The sequence below is a fragment of the Tachypleus tridentatus genome, chromosome 12 (genome assembly GCF_004210375.1).
Source record: "Tachypleus tridentatus isolate NWPU-2018 chromosome 12, ASM421037v1, whole genome shotgun sequence".
In the NCBI taxonomy this organism is placed as follows: Eukaryota; Metazoa; Arthropoda; class Merostomata; order Xiphosura; family Limulidae; genus Tachypleus; species Tachypleus tridentatus.
In genome coordinates this window covers 116,637,104-116,656,036 of record NC_134836.1, presented here as the reverse complement: position 1 = coordinate 116,656,036, position 18,933 = coordinate 116,637,104, and the positions used below count along the sequence as shown (strand labels likewise).

Here is an 18,933-nt window from a genome sequence, read left to right as displayed (position 1 = left end):
GATAAATGTTTTAAGGATAAAGCTACAGATCTACACATCTATTATGAGCCTATCATGAGTATTAGACATCAGATTTTGTTTTAATAAGCCCTTAAGTTTACCATGGAGCCACCAATGGGATAAATAAATTTTACTGATGCATCACCGATTCTGAAATTAATAATGGTAGGCCTAAAACTTACACTAACAGTAAATGGTATTACAAGGAGATGCAGGTCAATAAATATTACAGTGATAGTGTTGAGACAAGATCTTTCTCAAATCAAACACTGTTCATTCCTCTAAGGTGCATACTGAAGTCCTTTCTTGGCCACACCTTTTCTTGCACCTAAGATATTTTTTGACGAGATGTTTTATACAGTGATGAAAAAGACACTTAAAAAGCAATAATGAATATGATTGAATGGATATTTTGTTAAACTCACCACTGGACTATATGGTAATTTATAACCGTACTGTTCCACACCAACTTTAGAACCCTTACAACCTATGCTCTTCTTTATCACCACCAACTTATCTTGAACAGCAAGATTCAGTTGCTGTTCCAAGTCACTGCTCAGTCAAGTTATATTTATTTAATGATATAGCTAGATATTCTATGAAAATTTGGGATTTGCTTCTGTTGCCGTATGTATTCCACAGAATCCCAGATGTGCTGGACAGTTTGAGGGCAGGCTAATCTTCTTCTCATAACCTTCATTGCTGACCAAAAGATTCACAACCTGTTAACACGAAAACACAAAGATGACAGACCAGTTACAACACAATAAATTAACATGTATAGTGTAAGTACTTAAAACAAATTTACTACAACATTATTGAGATTCTAAACATTCTAAAATTTTGGTTACAGTAAAAACAAAGAAATGTTAAGTAGAAAAATAAGGAAAAACAAGTTGTATACTAACTACTGAGTTTTGATCCCAGTCACAGGATGGTGTTGTAAACCATTTAAACACAGTAAAAATACAGAAAAGAAACTTAGAAGTCTTCACTGGGAGTAAAGATAAAATGTGAAGATTTTTGGACAAACACTTACAAAAACTAATACTTCCACATACCAAGTTGTGGATACACTATAGTAGTAATAAACAAAAACTGATACTTTCACACATCAAGTTATGGATACACTAAAGTAGTAATAAACAAAAACTGATACTTTCATGTACCAAGTTATGGATACACTATAGTAGTAATAAACAAAAACTGATACTTTCACACATCAAGTTATGGATACACTATAGTAGTAATAAACAAAAACTGATACTTTCATGTACCAAGTTACGGATGCACTATAGTAGTAATAAACAAAAACTGATACTTTCACACATCAAGTTATGGATACACTATAGTATTGTTTGTTTGTTTTGAATTTTCGCACAAAGCTACTCAAGGGCTATCTGTGCTAGCCGTCCCTAATCTTGCAGTGTAAGACTAGAGGGAAGGCAGCTAGTCATCACCACCCACCGCCAACTCTTAGGCTACTCTTTTACCAATGAAAAGTGGGATTGACCGTCACATTATAATGCCCCCACGGCTGGGAGGCGAAGGTTTAGTATTAACTCGGATGCGAACCCGCGACCCTCAGATTACGAGCGCATGCCTTAACGTGCTAGGCCATGCCGGGCCACACTATAGTAGTAATAAACAAAAACTGATACTTTCATGTACCAAGTAATGGATACACTATAGTAGTAATAAACAAAAACTGATACTTTCACACATCAAGTTATGGATACACTATAGTAGTAATAAACAAAAACTGATACTTTCACATACCAAGTTATGGATACACTATAGTAGTAATAAACAAAAACTGATACATTCACACATCAAGTTATGGATACACTATAGTAGTAATAAACAAAAACTAATACTTTCACATACCAACTTATGGATGCACTATAGTAGTAATAAACAAAAACTGATACTTTCATGTACCAAGTTATGGATGCACTATAGTAGTAATAAACAAAAACTGATACTTTCATGTGCAAAGTTATGGATACACTATAGTAGTAATAAACAAAACTGATACTTTCACATACCAAGTTATGGATACACTATAGTAGTAATAAACAAAACTGATACTTTCATGTACCAAGTTATGGATACACTATAGTAGTAATAAACAAAACTGATACTTTCATGTACCAAGTTATGGATACACTATAGTAGTAATAAACAAAACTGATACTTTCACATACCAAGTTATGGATACACTATAGTAGTAATAAACAAAAACTGATACTTTCATGTACCAAGTTATGGATACACTATAGTAGTAATAAACAAAAACTGATACTTTAATGTACCAAGTTATGGATGCACTATAGTAGTAATAAACAAAAACTAATACTTTCATGTACAAAGTTATGGATACACTATAGTAGTAATAAACAAAAACTGATACTTTCACATACCAAGTTATGGATACACTACAGTAGTAATAAACAAAAACTGATACTTTCACATACCAAGTAATGGATACACTATAGTAGTAATAAACAAAAACTGATACTTTCATGTACCAAGTAATGGATACACTATAGTAGTAATAAACAAAACTGATACTTTCATGTACCAAGTTATGGATACACTATAGTAGTAATAAACAAAACTGATACTTTCACATACCAAGTTATGGATACACTATAGTAGTAATAAACAAAATCTGATACTTTCATGTACCAAGTTATGGATACACTATAGTAGTAATAAACAAAATCTGATACTTTCATGTACCAAGTTATGGATACACTATAGTAGTAATAAACAAAATCTGATACTTCCACATACCAAGTTATGGATACACTATAGTAGTAATAAACAAAAACTGATACTTTCACGTACCAAGTTATGGATACACTATAGTAGTAATAAACAAAAACTGATACTTTCACATACCAAGTTATGGATACACTATAGTAGTAATAAACAAAAACTGATACTTTCACATACCAACTTATGAATACACTATAGTAGTAATAAACAAAAACTGATACTTTCATGTACCAAGTTACGGATGCACTATAGTAGTAATAAACAAAAACTGATACTTTCATGTACCAAGTAATGGATACACTATAGTAGTAATAAACAAAAACTGATACTTTCATGTACCAAGTAATGGATACACTACAGTAGTAATAAACAAAAACTGATACTTTCACACATCAAGTTATGGATACACTATAGTAGTAATAAACAAAAACTGATACTTTCACATACCAAGTTATGGATACACTACAGTAGTAATAAACAAAAACTGATACTTTCACACATCAAGTTATGGATACACTATAGTAGTAATAAACAAAAACTGATACTTTCACATACCAACTTATGGATACACTATAGTAGTAATAAACAAAATCTGATACTTTCACATACCAAGTTATGGATACACTACAGTAGTAATAAACAAAATCTGATACTTCCACATACCAAGTTATGGATACACTATAGTAGTAATAAACAAAAACTGATACTTTCACGTACCAAGTTATGGATACACTATAGTAGTAATAAACAAAAACTGATACTTTCACATACCAAGTTATGGATACACTATAGTAGTAATAAACAAAAACTGATACTTTCACATACCAACTTATGGATACACTATAGTAGTAATAAACAAAAACTGATACTTTCATGTACCAAGTTATGGATGCACTATAGTAGTAATAAACAAAACTGATACTTTCACACATACCAAGTTATGGATACACTATAGTAGTAATAAACAAAACTGATACTTTCATGTACCAAGTTATGGATGCACTATAGTAGTAATAAACAAAACTAATACTTTCATGTACAAAGTTATGGATACACTATAGTAGTAATAAACAAAAACTGATACTTTCACATACCAAGTTATGGATACACTACAGTAGTAATAAACAAAAACTGATACTTTCACGTACCAAGTTATGGATACACTATAGTAGTAATAAACAAAAACTGATACTTTCACATACAAGTTATGGATACACTATAGTAGTAATAAACAAAAACTGATACTTTCACATACCAACTTATGAATACACTATAGTAGTAATAAACAAAAACTGATACTTTCATGTACCAAGTTACGGATGCACTATAGTAGTAATAAACAAAAACTGATACTTTCACACATCAAGTTATGGATACACTATAGTATTGTTTGTTTGTTTTGAATTTTCGCACAAAGCTACTCGAGGGCTATCTGTGCTAGCCGTCCCTAATTTTGCAGTGTAAGACTAGAGGGAAGGCAGCTAGTCATCACCACCCACCGCCAACTCTTGGGCTACTCTTTTACCAACGAAAAGTGGGATTGACCTTCACATTATAATGCCCCCACGGCTGGGAGGGCGAGCGTGTTTAGCGCAACTCGGATGCGAACCCGCGACCCTCAGATTATGAGCGCATGCCTTAACGTGCTAGGCCATGCCGGGCCACACTATAGTAGTAATAAACAAAAACTGATACTTTCATGTACCAAGTTATGGATACAGTAAAGTAGTAATAAACAAAAACTGATACTTTCATGTACCAAGTTATGGATACACTATAGTAGTAATAAACAAAAACTGATACTTTCACACATCATTTTATGGATACACTATAGTAGTAATAAACAAAAACTGATACTTTCACACATTAAGTTATGGATACACTATAGTAGTAATAAACAAAAATTGATACTACCACATACCAAGTTATGGATACACTAGTAACAGGACTTGAAAAATCCACAAAGAAAACAGCTTTACAGAGCAGAGAAACCACATCTGGAATTGTAGAACATGTTTTATTCTCTGTAAAAATAGCGTAAATTAAGAACAATGGTGGGCTATTCCAATTCCAGATCCTTAAAGGAGTTCAAATCATTGTTTAGAACTTTAAAAAAAACTTGAGAGTACCAGAAAACTTTGTTTGTGAACCAACACAACAAACATGTCTTCCCAACTTGCACAGTAGATGTTAAAGAGATATGTACAAATCTCTAGAGTAAACAACACGTAACCAGACTGTGAAAAGACTTGCCAGTAAAACAAAAAATTTTACATTATGGGGTTTTACAAATTGAATATTACAGAATACATTGATGCACAGGTGAAGGAAGTTACAAGCATACAATATATGTATAAATAGAATACCTCATAACACATCTGAAGCCTTATCGTAACAAGTGAGCTAACACAATGACAGTTCATGACTAAATTGGTGGTTTTATTTGATACTGAAAATCACTTAATTAAAAGTTGGAAAGTCACTAACTTGGTACTTACTACATTCAAGGCCTGAGCACTCAACAACAGTGGTTATGTCACAAATTAAAAGCTAAGATATCCATTAACACAACAACGAAAACTGAAATACTTATTTGAAGATAATGGAAGCTCCCATATCTCCAAACCAATGGCTACTTTCATGATAACCGTAACTGAAGAAGAAATTCAAACAGCAGCTGACCCATTCAACTACACCAATATAAAATCTCACAAAGCATCTCAAATGGACTATTTTTTCTTAATGTGGGTTTTGAAATAAAAATTCACATACATGCAATGGATAGACTGCAGAAAGTTTGATGTTGAAACTTTCATACATTAATGGTTCTAGCTGGTTGTTAACAAGTTTCAGAAATTAGTTGAAACAAACATTTCAGAATTATGTTAAGATAATCCCAGTCAAAACATGTTTACACTTATGTTAGTGTGGATGAATGACACCAGAGGGCCAACCTGTCATTTACTTCATATGTATATCTGTGGTTTAACAAAAAAAAACTAATATTCTGTTAGTTGTGAGTTGTTGAATAGGGAAGAATATAATATTGGCATAAATAACTGGTAAAAGGGAAAAAAAGTCACAATTTTGGCTAGTTAAAAAAAAACAACAAATTTTATTTAAATAATTAAAGTAATATTACATCAGTTATTGACTGACAATACATGACTTGTACGCATTGAAAACACAACATTTTAAAAAACGTATTTTTAATAACAGATAATAAAGTAAGGTAATTAAACAAGAATAATTAATTCAGTCATTTATTGATAATACATGATATGTACAGATTGAAAACAATTTATATAATATTGCAGCATTACATATATATTTATTATTGATGACACCACAAAGAAAGTCTGCCACAGTCTTGCAGTTTCCCACAACATACAAGTTTCGGAAGACATTCATATAGCAGCTACACATAGCGTGGACAAATATTCGTTAAGGGGGGTTACCAATAGCAACCTGCTGTATAATGGTGTGCAATTAATTTTAAATATTTTTTATTTTATTACTTTAATTTATTTATGGTATTCAAATAAAATGTGTTTTTTTTCCTGTAAATAAACTCAAAGTATATAATCATGTGTGATATGCAGATTTGAATATTCACTACTTTTATAGAAAGTTCTATTTACACATAACCATCCCTAAATACTTCAGTGTGTGGTAGACACAAAGGCTTCTACCTGGTAGCATGCAGAAAGGTTGCATAATCACAGACAGGTAGCTATAGCTATTGTATAAATCCTAGTGTACGCTTCAAAACAAAACAAATGTTTGGGAAACACTGAACTTCAATACTGCCATTTTTTGGCCTAGTTTTATTGCACTAAATACCACACCCTAATCAGATCTCTTACCCATGACCCCAAGGGCTGGAACAATTTGTTACATCAATAGCCAAGAACCATAAGGACATTAACTATTGGTCCCAGGGATTTTCAGTATACAGATAGAACAGGTTACATTTTTTTAAAATCTGGTTTATCTTTTTATCATTAGACTTTAAACTGATAGAAGGATGAAGGTAATTAAATTGTCAAAAACGTTTCCAAAATTAATTCTTTGGTCACCAATGTATAAAACAGTGACCAAACAGTGGTACTGATTAAGGATGTAATAATGTATGCATGGTAAACAGTTTGAAGCATGTTTTTCACGAACCATGATTCTTCATGTGAATTTTAAAAAGTAGACAGAGAAACTTTGCTAACTGTTTACATCTCTGTTTATTACCCAATAATAAACAACAAAACCTCCTTAAACAGAAACTTGTTCCACTCCCTTACTTCTACCATTAAGATAATTTCTACTCATATTTTGTACTTTTAACAAATCCACACAATTATTCTTTAGCAATTATAATTTTTTGTAACATCTGAAGTACAGATATACACATTTATAAATTATCTACACAGAAATGTAATAAATAAAAACCACTAGGACTGTAGCAGCAAGCAGATAAACATAGTCCTACAATGAGACTTTTGTAACAGAATTTTCTTTTATACTACTAATATGCTTATAGATACAATATTCACCCTCCATGGCACATTGACGATATTAACAAGTGTGAGGACTAACCTAATGTAGTCGAGTAGCAAGAGACCCACTTTAAGTGACACAAGATTATGGAATTATGATATTGGAAAAACACACAGGATCAAGAAATCTTACCACAAAATTATAGATACCTTCATAACTCTAACACTTTCAAAAGGTGGACCTTTCTTTTTTTGAGGAACACTAAGATTATGGAAAGTAGTCTTATACCCTCTGGTTCAGAGATAACTGGAAGACAGTATATGCTGGACATGGTATGTCAACAAGTTTAACAAGAAGCCTGTACAAAATTATGCTGTATATTTTGTTTTTTGTCAGCTAACCCAAACACATACTACAACATTACAATTACAATATTATATCTCTTAATAAACATTCAGTTCACACCTGAATAAGTTACATCTTCTCAATCTACATCTAACTAAGACTCCTATTATTGAGTTAACAATAAGATAACAGATTGACAAAAACCTAAGTTTCCAGTTCTGACACACCATTGGATAGACTTGTAGTACTCAATACCAATGTAATCTGTTCACATAATAATGTATAACACTCAATAACAATATAATCTGTTCACATCATAATATCTAGCACTCAATAACTATAATCTGTTCACATCATAATGTCTAGCACTCAATAACTATAATCTGTTCACATCATAATGTCTAGCACTCAATAACAATATAATCTGTTCACATCATAATGTCTAGCACTTAATAACAATGTAATCTGTTTAGACAGTAATGTTTAGTACTCAATAACAATGCAATCTGTTTAGACAGTAATGTTTAGTACTCAATAACAATGCAATCTATTCATACTGTAATGTCTGGCACTCAATAACAATGCAATCTATTCATACTGTAATGTATGGCACTCAATAACAATGCAATCTATTCATACTGTAATGTCTGGCACTCAATAACAATGCAATCTATTCATACTGTAATGTCTGGCACTCAATAACAATGCAATCTATTCATACTGTAATGTCTGGCACTCAATAACAATGTAATCTATTCATACTGTAATGTCTGGCACTCAATAACAATGTAATTTGTTTAGACAGTAATGTTTAATACTCAATAACAATGCAATCTATTCATACTGTAATGTCTGGCACTCAATAACAATGCAATCTATTCATACTGTAATGTCTGGCACTCAATAACAATGCAATCTATTCATACTGTAATGTCTGGCACTCAATAACAATGTAATCTATTCATACTGTAATGTCTGGCACTCAATAACAATGTAATTTGTTTAGACAGTAATGTTTAATACTCAATAACAATGCAATCTATTCATACTGTAATGTCTGGCACTCAATAACAATGCAATCTATTCATACTGTAATGTCTGGCACTCAATAACAATGCAATCTATTCATACTGTAATGTCTGGCACTCAATAACAATGCAATCTATTCATACTGTAATGTCTGGCACTCAATAACAATGCAATCTATTCATACTGTAATGTATGGCACTCAATAACAATGCAATCTATTCATACTGTAATGTCTGGCACTCAATAACAATGCAATCTGTTGATACTGTAATGTCTGGCACTCAATAACAATGTAATCTATTCATACTGTAATGTCTGGCACTCAATAACAATGTAATCTGTTCATACTGTAATGTCTAGCACTCAATAACAATGTAATCTATTCACATACCAATGTCTAGCACTACATTAATACATTAATATGAACAATCACTGTGATAATCTGTTATATTCAGTATGTTTTACTATTTATGTTACTGTATGTATTAAAGCCACTCATTATCAAATTTATGTCCATTCAAGCAAAAAAATAAACAGTAAATATGAACTGAAAACATAGTGACTTAATTAGGGACCTGCTGACTTAATTAATAATAATTATTGTCTGTATTTTAGTGGTTCAATTGTTACTTTCTTCTGAGAAATCATGACTTGAACACAGTTAATGTAATATTACCCAAACATACCTTATTTAATGTGAATGACCTTAAAGTTTAAATGTTACCCACTCTATAAAGTTGACCTTTGATGGGTGTCTGCTTTTAAGAAAAAATGACAACAAATCTAATTAAGTATCTCTTTCCTAGTAGGCAGGTTAATTAATTGGATAATGCAAGGTCAGAGAAGGCCATTTCATTGTCAAGGTCACCTCTCTAATAAAATCAGAACCACTTAAGCATCATCCAAGTATTAAATCTGCCCATAATAATCATACATTGTCACATATACAAAGATTATAAGCTAACATAACATTTCCTATTTCATGTATATGTCACATTATTATTGAAATCTGGTAAAAGGAATTAATAAATCTTTGTTAAATTTAAAGCAACCAGTTTTCAACAAGATTCTTCTTGTTAAATTGAAAAAATTAATGAAACACATGAAGTAGTTAAAGTTTGAAACTTAGACTTGTGAACTTAAAGCATAAGGATGAACAAGCATCTTGTTTAAAATATTTCTTAACATTTATGTCACTGAAATAGTATAAATCTGGTAAAAATCTGAACTTAAACCACCAAAGCAGAAAGTAGTAATTAATGCAAAGTGTACACATATTATCTGAACCATTACCCGAACACTGAGAGATTTCACATAATGCACAAGACAGTTGAACAAATTGTTTTTTTTATAAATTACAACTACTGAGGTATATTCTTTTTAGAGTTGGTAGAGGTTGGTAACTACTGAAGTAGACCAGAATGTAGGCCTAAGACAAGTATGAAGCAGATTATTAGATGTCCAAGTACTGATCAGATGAAGTGTATGTATGTGTGTGTGTATATATATATATATATATATATATATATACACATAAATACATATATTGGTAGCTAATCATCTGTGTACTGGAAAGTTATGAGACAAACACACACAAGAAATATCTCTAGAAAATAAACACAAAATTCACAACTGTAATAAGAAAAAAATAGGATAAAATGTTCCATAATGACAGTTTTTCACAGAAAGTTTATTAGTTGTTGTACATATAAAAAACACAAAAAATGCCAGAATTGAATAAAAACAAAAAGTTTTAAAAATTCTAGTCTAAAGGTTTGTTATTCTGATAATTTTGGCACATTAGTAAAAATGTACCTGCATGACAAATGTCTACTTAATAAATTTTCTATTAATACATTTATATGGTTGGTCCAAATATTAGCACTAGCTGTAAGACAACAAGTCAACAACACCTACAACCAGCTCTAGTATAAATGAAAAGTAAAATTTAATATTCATTCTTAAAATGTGCCTCAAAGCACAAATTCCAGTTTTTTGGCAACAGGATTTGAGCTATGTACCCTCAGATCAACAATCCAGCATATATACTACAAGGGCAGTGGTTCTTAACCTTGTTGGAGGTACTGAACCCCGGAAGTTTCGTACTTGCATTCACTGAACCCTTTGTAATTGGAAAAATAAAATATGATTTTTTCAAATTCAAAACATAAGTAGATATTTTATTAGTGCACAAAATGAACCATGCATCAGTTGCACACAATATCACTGTCTTCAAAGAACAAAACCAACAAAACATGAATTTCACACAAAACAAAAACTTAACTAAATGAATATTTACTACAAATCAATGTGACTTTTGCTGTTGCCTTTCAGAGACAAGTTCAGATATGCAGCTTCACCTTAGCAAGTGCCATTCTCATATCATTTTCACAACAAAGTCTGTTCCTTTCTTCGCTTTTATGTCTACCATCCTCGAAAAGGATTGCTCCCAACGATATCTTGTAACAAATGGTACGAGTCTCTCAAGGGCTTTCTTAGCAATAAGAGGGTACGCTACGATTTGGTGACACCAAAACACTGAGAGCATTGTTGTTCTGGAAAGTTGCTGTTGAACCTAGCTCTGCTGAAGTTCAATGATTTCATAGAGGTATTCATCATTGACATCTGCTGTCGCAACACTAAACGCGGAACGACTGTCCCACACATGCTGGACGTGACTCTCTGGTGGGGAAGTATCTGTTGAGAGACTTTGTGAGCTCATCTAAGTGCATGGCAATTGCTTGCTTAAGTTCCCCGGGTACAGAAATGTCTCCGATTTCAGACACATCTTCAATCTTACTTACACAGTTGTCCAGCAGGGGAAAGTTTGCAAAGTTATCATTCTTTGTTCATCGTTTCCATAATGGTAGCTTTTTTTGAAAAGCCTTCAGGTTTTCTTCCACTTCAATGATGTTGACTCCACCGCCTGCATCTGTTGATTGAGAGCATTGAAGATATCGGCCATGTACACCAAAATGAGAATGAACTCAAATTTTAAGAAGCAATCTGCATGACAATGTTGGTGCTCTTGCAAAAACAGGGATAATTCCACACGCATGGCAAAAACACGATTCAGCACCCTTCCCCAGGATAACCACCAAACATTAGAATGGTACAGAAGTACCTCAAATTCAAAGTCCATTTCATTACATACCTCTTTGAAGATGCGGTGCTTCATGGCATTATTTCACAAAGTTCAGACATTCCACTACAATTTTAATACTTCTGCCAGTTTTGAAGGCAAGGTTTTTGTTGCCAATGCATACCTGTGCAGAACACAGTGCGTTACAATGATGTGTGGTGCATCGGTTTTCACCAGCCCACCAAAACCAGAGTTTCGTTCCAGCATGTCTGGAGCACTGTCCGAACAAACTGCAGAAGCCATATCCCATGAAAGATCATTGTCTCTGAAGAAGTCATCCACAAGTTTCTTCATGTCAGCTGCCTTAGTAGTTGTTGTAAGAGGTTCACAAAATAAAAAAACTTCTTTTATCTCGTCATTCTTCACATAGAGCACGAATACAACAAGTTGGCTTAGAATTGAAACGTCAGTGGTCTCGCTGAGTTGAAGGCTGAAGTTTGCTGGACTTGAAATCAGATCTGGAACTACTTGAGCCAAGATGTCATCGCTCATATCATCTATTCTGCTGCTGATGGTGTCATTTGAAAGAGGAATTTGGGATAACTGATTTTCAGCAGCTTTTCCCAGCATGATATTTGCCATCTTCAATGCAGCTAGTTTTATGAGTGCTTCACCAATGGTGTGTGGTTTGCCCTGCTTTGCGATCAAATACGCAACTTTATACGATGTTGTGAGGATCGGTTTATCGATGGGTACAAAGCCGAGAACAGGCAAAGTAGCCTCTTCATCAAACCTGGCTCTCTTTACTTTGAATTCAGCAAGCATTGTGTTCTTGTATTTCCCATCTCCATGCAGTTTTAGGGAGTGTTCTCTTAGTTTTGCTGGTGCTACACTAGAATTGCTCAACTTGGCATTGCAAATCATGCATTGAGGATGCTGACTCCCATCATGTTCCGTTATACATGTGAATCCATATTATGCGATTCGTCCGACCACTTTCTGTTTTTGCTCGACATAGTTAGTGTGAAGGGATTGAAATTTTAGAAAAAAAATCACAAATGATGCACGATTACTACAGTCACAAGTCGACTGCTAAGAGCACGAAGTTCCCTGCAGCACAGATATTAAGGCCAAGTGATGTGGCATGATCAGCCGCAGCCAATGATGGCCAAGTGGAGCATAACGCCACGAGATATACAAGTGGGTGAATGGAACAGACACACACACAGCGTGTGTCTTGACCTCCACCAACCCCTGAGACTGACTCACCAAACTCCTGAGGTTCGACTGAACCCAGGTTAAGAACCACTGTACTAAGCCATTGCAGCCTACCTATTAATAAGGGTAACCAATTAGCAGATATCTCAAAAAAGCTTAAAATACTCCAGACAAAGTTCAAAGGTAAAGAGTAATAAATTTTGGGGTTGGTGTATATATCTTTGCTGCTTTTCAAATAAAATTACATTTATAAAGACCTGTTGGTCGAAACACTGTCTCATTCACTGAACCAACATTTAAAATACAACACTCACAGCTAGCCCTTTTCAGTCAAATATTTACCAATCCTTCATTATAACTCCCTTAAACTTACTACTTTCTCCATATCTGAAGGTAATCCATTACAAAGGCCAACCATCCTTTTAGAAAAATAAAACTGTCTTAGCTGAAGATGACTCCCTTATACCAAAATTTGTGTGTCCCCTTGTCCTTCTGTTCTTACTGTTTAGTATGATAAAAAATGACATAGCAACACAATTGATCTATACTACAACCTTACACACCTCAATCAGATTCTTCTGTGAAAGGAGAATAATTTCAGAGATTTTTTACCTCTTACCACATGACAACCACTTCATCCCATGCACCATTCTAGCAGCTCTCCTCTGAACCCTTTCCAACAACTCAATTTCCTTCCTAAAGTAAAGAATCTTAGACTGAATATAATACTTCAAATGTGGCTAACCAGTATCACATGAATGCATAACCTATTAAGACTTTTCTTTCACACTTATGTAGATACAGTCTAAAATCTTATTTGATTTGCTAATGACATCATCACACTGATTAGATAGTTTAAGAGACTATAAACTAAGCTCCTCTTCCTTCAATAAATACTATTATGGTTACCATAATTAATATTATACCTATAATTTATGTTATGCTTCACATTGGTTGCAGTTATTATAATTAAAAAACGTGTCTGCTATTGAAATTCCCAACTCACCAGACAGTCCAAGTTCTTCTGTGGAGCAGCCACAGTCTCCTCACAGTCACCAACACTCAAGACCTTAATATAATCAACATATTTAAATTTATTGACCTTTCCTCATCTATCTCATTGATGTAAATAAAAAACATAACAAAAGTCCTAGCACTAAGCCCTGACACACTTGTGACATCAATCCAGATTGACTGAGCTCCCTCTATAATAACCCTCTTTCATCCAGCCACTCTTCTATCCCACCACAAAGATATTTTTGTTTCAAAATTGTCTACATTTAACCATGTTTCATGACAATTATATTAAAATTCTCTTTTCCAACCCATGCTCTAAAGTTTCAATTGTATTTCTTTTATCGTCATACCAGTAAGTTAAACTAATATGCCTTTAAAACCTACTTTTCACTAGTCCTAGTTCAAAGCTGCCCCTACTGCTGGATCAATAGTTTTCAGAAACAAGCCAGCTCCTACCCTATTTCAAATCATACTTCCAGAAACCTCCCCATTTACCACAGAATTAATCTCACAAATCCAAGCAGCCAATCTGCTTATCCTTATATATTTACTTAAGTGTACAGTTCAGCCCCACTAACCTACTTATTTCATCCCAACAATTAAATGTGCAGTATTGCTGACAGAATTACATTTTTGGCCATTTTATTTAAGTGCTTTTATCAATTATGTCCTCTGATCAATTGTCCCAGAGTGTAATGGAAAGACTGCTACCTTTACTGTATCACTTACTCTATCAATTATACCTTCCATCCTTGTCCTAGAATAATATAAACAAATTATTTTCTCTCTGTTTACTAGTTGTACTAAAACATCAGCTTTAACAATAACCTAATTTCTTGTTTCCATCTCTATCTGTCCTTCTGTTCTTGTTTCCTTCCTCTGCACAAGCTGAAGGTTAAAATATGTTAATATGAAATATAAAAAAGATAGTTGACATAAAATTATCAGTTCTCTATTAAACATAATATTTATAAGTTACAATAACAATAATACTGATTATGTTTCTCAGTCTAACATTTCTGTAAAAAATAGTAACATTTGTCATTTGTTGTTAAACAGACACATGAGATTTACCCAGAAAAACTACAAACAGAATGTTAAGTCTAATCAGTAATGTTAAATGCTGAGCTTAGTAATACAAAGTCAGGCATATTTCCATTATGAATAAATTACCAATACATCAGAAAAAATACTTTAAAAAAATAACCAATACATCAGACAGTTGGCACTTGTAACCTAGACCTAGTAAGATGTTATTAAAATTAATTAAACAGCATGGAGATTCATCAAATGATTCTAATGAAACAATACAGGGATTCATCAGATGATTCTTATGAAACAGCAGGAGATTCATCAAATGATTCTGATGGAACAGCAGGGAGATTCATCAAATGATTCTGATTGAACAGCAGGAGATTCATCAAATGATTCTGATTGAACAGCAGGGAGATTCATCAAATGATTCTGATGGAACAGCAGGGAGATTCATCAAATGATTCTGATGGAACAGCAGGGAGATTCATTAAATGATTCTGATGGAATAGCAGGGAGATTCATTGAGTGTTTCTAATGAAATGACATTGAGATTCATCAAATTATTCAGTGCAATAAATATTGGCATGTTCTCTTGCCATACTTGTGAACTATGTATATACAAACAGTACTAAATAGATTTACCTTAAGTTCATCAATAAATACAGAATGGTTATTTTATGATTCCTCACTGTACTAAAATATTACAGTCAGTTATACAATATTTCTTTCTTCTTCCACCATTATTTAACACAACAGTTGATTCAGTCTTTTCAAAAGCTATTCATGTTAGTATTACACACATAATTTGCCATAGCATATTGTACCTTTTCACTTTTGTCCTGAACCAAGATGAGTGGTTTCTGGTTATGATTTTTTGTGGTTGTTCAATCACCAGCTTATTTTAATTTTTAATTTGTCCTTATTAACCACAACAAATTTTACCAAAATGTGTATTTGTCATACATGTAATTTCTATCAAAAGTCAGTATCTATTTAGGAACAATACCTTTCATTAAATCAACTGACATGAGAGAGAAGGTACAGCAGGCCCTCTCACTGTGTTGGTAAATTACATGCAACGTAACCTACGTAGTGCATTAATTAGACATTTATAAAAGGGTAACCTATAGGCAAGTGTGAAACCTTAGTAAAGCAGTACAATGATAGAGATATTTTATATTTTACTTAAATACTTCAAAATTTATAAAGCTAGTTGCTTTCTGATAAGGTTACTATATACATGCATTTTGAATCTCACATATAGTGAGTTGAATTACAAAATCAAAGGTATTAAGATATTTATTAAACTGTATTAAATTTGTATGAAAAGAATTAAATATGAAGTATCCCTTATCAAATTAGAGTCACCACAAAAACAATGCTCACTTTCACTCATGTTTACATTCAGTAGTCACATATTTCTCATTTTTATGACTTTTACTTACCCTTATACTTTGCAACTATTTACCATGATCGCAAAAAAAACAAAAAATACACACAACAGTTATCTAAATTATTACATATTATAATTTTCCTTGACTTTAACACTTACCATTCACAATAACATGTGAAACCTGCAGTGAAACGAGTCAGATTCTCCTCTTAGTTCACCATTCTTTAATTATTAAGAATTTACAGTGGTCAGTATTAACATTTATATTTTTAACTCAAATAAAAAAGATTTTCAAGTTAACTAAGCAAACTAGGCTTAACAAGTTAACATAAGATACTGCTGCCCCTAACGACAAAGTAACAAAAGTAGGGTAAACCAATATAACTTATTACATAGTGTTACAACCAGAACTTAGTAAAGATAGATAGACCTGTGGCTAAATTCATCCACGAATGATGCTGCAAGGTATGTTATCATTCAACAAAATTCTACGGAAGTGTCAGCTAATCCATACATTAATAAAATAACCCGGTGTTTGTATTTTCGCTCATGTCATATATCTAAGTAATAACTTTTTAACAATCAGATACTTTTTTCACACAGTCGTCAAGTTTTGTTTACCGTAGGTTAGTATCTTTCAAAAATTAAAGTGCCATCTACTGTAACATTTATGTACACTGTTCATATTCAGTAAACTACTTGAATATTTAGATATCCATCAGTTATTACACAAAAACAATCTATGCTACTCAACGGAAATATTTAAACCGTTTTAAATTTAACGAACCCAGTCTGTTGCATTGACCAGAAAGTCACTACTCAATACAATAATTTTATTTGTAGATTTTTAGAGTCATTTTAAATGATGAAATACCTGAAGAAATTTATCCTTCCAGACCAACATTCCCAGTGACTCAACAATGAATTTGTTTTTCTTGTTAAGCAGAAAATTATACAATGAAATATCTGTGTTATGTCCACTACGAATATCAAACTCCGGCGTTTAGCGCTGTAAACCCTTACCGCAGAGCCACTGGGAAACCGGCGGTAGGTCTAGGAACTATGTAACGCTAAAAAATCGAGTTTCGATACCTGTGGTGGGCACAACACAGGTATTCCATTGTATAGCCTTATTATACACTTGACAACAAACAACTCAGGCTAATAATCCATGTTATTTTCTTTTTCTTTTTGATATTATTGGCTTGAAAGCTTGCGAAAAACAAAATTGCCTGAAAACTTAAGTTCCTTATTTTACTAAAAACACTGTCATTTCTCTCACAGTATTTGCTTTTTAGCTTATTTTCAGATTATAGGAATGTACAATTACACATTTTGTGTAACATAGCTGAACAGTAAGTATAAAATGGTTCTAAGTCAATTCTAACGATGATTTTTTCACGTTATTTAATGATCTATATTTACACCTAAGTATACACGGTGGGATATAATATTCATACCATCAGCCAAAATAACATTTCAACTATAATTTGTTTATAAATTATTATTATTATCATTGTAGTCGTTCTGATCTGATGAAGATTAAGTCTATTGGGTATGGTTTGGTTTTAATTTCACGCAAAGCTATATGAGGGCTATCTGCACTAGCCGTCCCTAATTTAGAAGTGTAAGACTAGAGGAAAGGCAGCTAGTCATCACCACCCACCGCCAACTCTTGGGCTATTCTTTTACCAACAAATAGTGGGATGGACTGTCACATTATAACGCTCCCATGGCTGAAAGGACGAGCATGCTTGGTATGACGGGGATTCGAACACTTGACCCTCGGATTACGAGTTCAGTGCCTTAACCACCTGATCATGCTGGACTCCATTGGTTACGAAAGTTATGTTAATGTGCGAAGTATGTATGCATAAAACAACAACAAATATTTAGGGAATATTTACGGTTTAATCCGCACAATATTCTTCTGTGGATATATTTGTTATTGAAGCTAGTTTTAAGAAAATGTATCAACATAACACAGTTAGGACAGAAAGTGTTCGTACCCTTGCGTCTTCAGTAGTTTTTTTCCTCATAACTTAAAAAAGTATCACGATTAGGATAATGGAAGTATAGTATATTATACATATCATACCAACACACATCATAATATTTTTTATGTAAATTGAACGACAAATACAATGTTTATAAACAAATAACCAAACCAGAAGGGGCAGAAAGTGTTCGTACGTCTACTTTAATGGTCAGTTGTGTAGCCTTTCAGGAGAATTACTTGGCCCAACCTCTCCTCATAGCCCTCCATGATCGTTTGACAGTACTCGACTGGTATTTTCTTCCATTAATCTTTACACAAGGCCTCCAACTCTTGCAAGTTTTTCGGATGACGCTGATGAACCTTGGTCTTCAACTCATGCCAAACGTTTTCAATTGGGTTGAGATCGGGTGACTGCGATGGCCACTCCAGAACGCTTATATGGTTCCTCTGCAACCAGGATTGCACATATTTCGATGTGTGCTTAGGGTCATTGTCGTGCTGAAAGATCCAACAACGCCCAAGCCGCAAGTTCTGAGCATC

At 33.2% G+C, this 18,933-nt stretch overlaps 1 long non-coding RNA gene across 12 annotated transcripts; it reads right to left on the bottom strand.

Annotated features, from left to right (window-relative positions):
- Nucleotides 1-587: 587 nt before the first annotated feature.
- Nucleotides 588-17,029, bottom strand: LOC143234451 (uncharacterized). Of its 12 annotated transcripts, XR_013018662.1 has the most exons (6): nt 16,825-17,029; nt 16,554-16,616; nt 14,795-14,854; nt 13,956-14,018; nt 13,562-13,645; nt 588-722 (listed from the first exon to the last, which is right to left on the bottom strand). It is a non-coding gene; the product is annotated as an uncharacterized LOC143234451 (long non-coding RNA). The 12 variants fall into 12 exon arrangements; XR_013018661.1 differs by having other exon boundaries at nt 16,554-17,029; XR_013018667.1 differs by lacking the exon at nt 13,562-13,645 and adding an exon at nt 4,706-4,781 and having other exon boundaries at nt 588-702; nt 16,554-17,029.
- Between the last annotated feature and the right edge of the window lie 1,904 nt (nt 17,030-18,933).